The sequence below is a fragment of the Erigeron canadensis genome, chromosome 6 (genome assembly GCF_010389155.1).
Source record: "Erigeron canadensis isolate Cc75 chromosome 6, C_canadensis_v1, whole genome shotgun sequence".
In the NCBI taxonomy this organism is placed as follows: Eukaryota; Viridiplantae; Streptophyta; class Magnoliopsida; order Asterales; family Asteraceae; genus Erigeron; species Erigeron canadensis.
Window position 1 is genome coordinate 26,975,047 of NC_057766.1, and position 5,553 is coordinate 26,980,599.

Below are 5,553 nucleotides of genomic sequence, written 5' to 3' on the forward strand. Positions count from 1 at the left end.
AACCCTAAGGGTTGTTACTAACAAAACCCAAAACTTATATATAATTATAATTATAAACTATATATTATTAAATATCCTGACTCTTACGATTCGAGTCACGTTTCGATTCATGAGTTAAAAAAATCAGATTTTGAGTTGAGTCAAAAATACCGAGTTGATAACTATGGAGATATATATCATTTGCAGATGGTTATAAAGGGCTAATGTTTGGTCGATGATCACCCTTTGATAATGTAACCTTTTTCGTGGCTAGATTAGTCACTTCTGTTAGACTGTATTCTTAAGTTTTTTTAAAGAAAGAAAGGGAAAGAGTTGGGAGGAAAAAAATAAAAATTGCATTCTTAAGTTTTATATGGTGTGGAAAAGAAATGAGATGAAAAGATATGTGGGGAAACTTCTCAGTTGTATTTGCTCCACTATTTTTCTGCCCAATTTTGAGGTGATTGGAGAGGATTAGAGAAGATAACTACTAGACTACATAATTAATGACATTTTTATCCCTCAAAAATTATTATAAAAAACCTCACTCACAAAAATCTCTCACACGTCTATCAAACCCGCGGCAACAACTCCCTCCAAAAACAACTTCCTCCAAAAACAACTTCAGGTATATCATCAATCATCTTCTACATTTGTTTTTTTACATATATGATTATTTTTCATTAATTTTCTTTCATTAATATTATTCATATGCTATTTTCTCACAACAAAACCGATTTTTCAAGGTATCATATTTTTTCTCCATTGATTATGTATAAATATATGATCTTGTTAAATGTTAATCATTAATATTCATTTTAAGAAATATAATTACTGATTTTATTGTTTTATGATTAATATTTCATCATCATTAGAATTGTTCATGTGGCTTTTGATCGGCAAGAAATTAATGGTAGAAAAAAACTAGTTTACTATTATCTATTCATAATTTATGTCTTCAATTAGCTACCATTCATATCATATCGTTATTTATATATGTATATAGTTTAGTTATCGCAATTGTAAATTGTGGATGCTCGCTGTTTACTTAAAATTATACGAATCTGCATTAATTTGGGTAGCTTTTGTAGTTTTTTGTAAGCAATAACTTTGTATGATGATGATATGTGCAATTGATCAATATGCTTTTATAGTTTTTATTAACCTTATCTATTAGTCTGATTTTCTCTTTTGAAGATCACAGTTTACCCCATATATATCGTAGATACAATATCCTTGTTATTTATATCTTATAAGGTTCATTATGGTGTGTGAATAACTTACAGTGATAATATCAGTAAATCTAATGACGACACTTCAACATTTAGCCGCAATCCACTTGGTTTGTGTTGTAGCTGTTTTTATTGTATATCGTAGACTCCGTGGCACATACCGTTTACGTGATCGAGACATGATGCTAAATGGAAAAAACGTACGGAAAGAATTATTTCACTAGCTCTTCATAAGTGGCTCATACCATAAGCATATTCGCATGAGTGAGAACGCTTTCAATATATTATGTCACAAGTTGAAAAACGAGGGTGGTCTTCGACCAACTCAACGTATGTCGGTTGAAGAACAAGTTATTAGATTTTTGCATTTGGTAGCTCATGACGTAAGAATAAGTGCAGTGTCTTTGTTATATCGTCGTTCCGAATCAGCCATCAATAGAGATTTTCATAGAGTTTTGAATGCAATAATATCATTAGAAAATCAATACATTCGACAACCTACGGGTGATGTTGTTGAAAAAGAGATTCAAGACAAAAAGAGATTTTATCCCTTTTTTAAGGATTGCATTGGAGCAATTGATGGAACACATGTTCGTGTGAGAGTGTCAAATAAAGATGCGCCTAGATTTCGCGGTCGAAAAGGTTATCCAACAATTAATGCGTTAGTTGCATGTACATTTGATCTAAAGTTCACATATGTTTTGAGTGGTTGGGAAGGCACATCATCAGACTCGAGGATAATAAAAGATGCCCTTAGTAGAGATGATAAGCTAGTTATTCCTGACGGTAGTACTCAGCCCAATTTTTTTAAATATTAATAAGGTCATATTATGAAACTTATTTTACTATGTTTCTATGATTATAGGTAAGTTTTATTTGGTTGACGGTGGTTTACCTCATAGAAGCACACTCATAGCACCTTATAGAGGCGTTAGGTATCATTTGAAAGAGTACTCATCTCGTGCACCTCAGAATACGCGGGAACTCTTTAACCTTCGTCATGCAGCATTACGAAATGCTATTGAACGAGCGTTCGGAGTGCTTAAGAAAAGATTTGCTATAATAAGAAGCTCAAATGAACCTTTTTATCCTCCTGAGACACAATCAGACATATTTTTGTCATGTTGTATTTTACACAACTTTTTACTAGAAGTGGATCCTGATAAAGAACTTGAAGATGAAGTGGCACGTGAAGTTTTAGATGCACAACAAGAAGAAGTACATCACTCTCAAAGAGAAATAGATGAGGGAGGGGAACAAATAAGAAACTCAATTGCAACTCAAATGTGGAATGCATACTTGTCTGACCCAAACAATGAAATTGATATGTCTAATCAGGTTGTTAGTATTATTTGCATTTGGAACATGTGTATTGAAAGTTGTTTGGATTTATAACATTTTTATATATTACCTACTGATTGTTATTTTTTTATTGGTCCCATTTATATTAGTGGATGTTTTTTAACTAATCTTTTTAGACTAAATATCTATCTTTAATATGCTTGATTACTATGCACAGATTAAACATGGCTAAAAAACAGAATGACGGATCTACTGTGAAGGAAGAGAGGTTTCAATGGACCGCTAAGATGGACGAAGCATTCATTGAAGCCATGCTTAAGGAACAAAACGAGGGCAATAGGATTGATGGGTCTTTCACACCACAAGCATACACTAATATGGTGAATGATCTTACGGCAAAGTTGAACAAGGATTTCAAAAAAGAGCATCTGAAAAACAGATTGAAAACATTAAAAGATCACTTTTTCTCAATGTTACGATCTTTTTAGGGGGGTTTCATTAATCGGATTTGCATGGAACTCAGAGACTAGATTAATTGAGGCCGAAGATGAGGTCTGGGATCAACTCATCAATGTAAGTTAATAGACATATACGTACAAATTTGCAGCTACTTATAATCCTTTCAAACCCATTAGGTACTGCTGGATTATCTTTAAGTAATGCATTATTACTAGCTAGCCTATAATTTTGGGAGCTGATGTCTAAACATCTCATGATTACCTTCTAATATACGTGTGTCTTATCTCTCTTGTTAATGTTTTAAAAACACACATATGCTTTATGTATGTTTATTATGTGTTTTTGCATTTCCCATCATAATTGTTTCTTGTCATAAACGTACTGCTGTAGGGGTTTAAATGGGTAGGATTGAATCAAAACAAATTATTATCAATGTTCATTATTTATTTTTATAACTCGAGTTCCGTTTGAGTATATATAGGAGAAGCCCGAAGCTGCAAAGTGGAAGACAAAAGAAATATGCCATTATGATGAACTGCGACAATTGTTTGCAAAAGATAGAGCATCAGGTACTTCAGCAATAACTGCAAAGGAGAGGAGAAAGCAAATCGAAAATGAACGGAGAATTGAAACAGTTCAAGAGGTTGATCAATTGCTTCAAAACTAATCAGGTTACCTTGGAGAAGCCTGTTACTCCAGAGGAAACTCAAGGTGCACCAACTACACCACTTTCACAACCGAAGCTTTATCGCGGTTAAGTCTTTCCCACACGGATTAATATTAGGTTCAATTAGTTGTAGTTAGGTAACACTTATTATGACGATTTAACATATAGTCAGCGCACTCGTGACGTGTTGCACCCATTGGTTGGCGGCTCATCCACTGAAATCACGGGTTTGCTCCCACTTTAGGCCATCTGTCTAGCAATGGGAGGGTTCATGTCCACGACATCCAATCTTGACGGCACCTCACTCGTGTAATAGACAACGATCTAGCGATCCATTTAAGGTCGAGGAGATTTGAGAATTGCAAATTATAAACACTCGAGCTTCTTACATCTTACGTGTGACTCGTACTATGGCACTCAGCTGGCTCATTGTTCCCATGCTTATGAACTCTCAGTTCCACGTTAATCTAGGCGTACTATTAGATCAACTTTCACATTGGATTTGTGTATATGTACCACTCAATACCGTTTACCCTCAACTCCATCTCTGCGACGTTCGTGTGTGCAAAATTTTAACGTTGGATAAACTTTTAGATTTCAATTTTTTTTTTCAAATTTATGGTTAGCCTAACTTAGATCATTCGTCCTCACTCAATAAAGTTTATAGTTGCATCGATGCTCAAGATAAATCATTTAGTCTCGATGTCGCCCTCGTTATTTACACAATGGTTGTTTTCATTGCCGTTCGATTATTGTCATGTCACCTTCATTAACACTCGCACTGTCCATATGTTTAATATTAGAGGAGTATAATACCACAAGGTCCTCAAGACCATAATACAACTATACTTATAATTTACATGTTACCAACTAAGTCATGTATTCTATATAGTAGGCAAGTATGAGACCTAGCCGAGTAACCTAACCATCATGTCAAATATCACACATAATTTCTCATGGGGTGAATTACATCTACGCAAGCAACTTTAACTCCTGATCACTTACTCAACGAACAAGTTAGGCAACAAGACATGGACATATGCTAGAAATTAAGCTAGGGAGGGCAACCCATACATAGTCGTTCACAACGTCATATATGACCATACATGCTCTACTGATTTATACATACAATTGTTCACGAACCATTTACATTTATGCATGCATCTTCAATTCCTAACTAGGTAGGAAACAAGATTTTGAGATGTTCAAATAACTAGGCTAGCATGGCAACCTATACACACAATTGCCCAAGATTTCCAATACCTTGACGTATGTATTACCAAGTCCTAACCATTTATTTCACCAAATTAGTTAGGCAACTAAATATAAGCATTTTAACGATTTGGATATCATGGCAACCATATTCGTTCTACCGCATATTCTAACAATTCGTCCACATAATTAAGTTAGGAGGTAAGATTTTTGTACATTCTATCAATTAATCCCGCATACCGAGTCATACATACGGTTTCTCGTACATTAAGTACAACATATGCATGAATTATCAATCATTACCGATTCATTTTTACAAGCAAGTTAAGAAATAAAGCTTGGGAATACTCAAAGTATTAAACATGTCTACCGTTCTTATTCATCTAATTATCCATTGATTACATATTTATACATGCATCGCCGTATCCGCTTATCTTATGTATACAATTTAGCCTAACAACATAATTAATACATGCCAAGCTATCAAACTAGTAACCCAATTCTTTCATGAAAGTGTTCGTTGACTAACACACTTACACATGCATTTTCTATTTCCACTACATCATGCATAAAAATCACGCTTAACAACATAGTTTCTCATACCTTTTCCATATAACTAATATGTTAAATCGATTCATATAGTTCTCCGTTGATTAATACATTTTACACATACATTACCAATTATCTCCTATCCTGCATACA

General features: G+C 34.0%; 1 pseudogene; it reads left to right on the forward strand.

Moving 5' to 3' along the window:
- The first annotated feature begins 1,471 nt into the window (after nt 1-1,471).
- On the forward strand, nt 1,472-3,730 carry LOC122604593 (annotated as a pseudogene).
- Nucleotides 3,731-5,553: the final 1,823 nt, after the last annotated feature.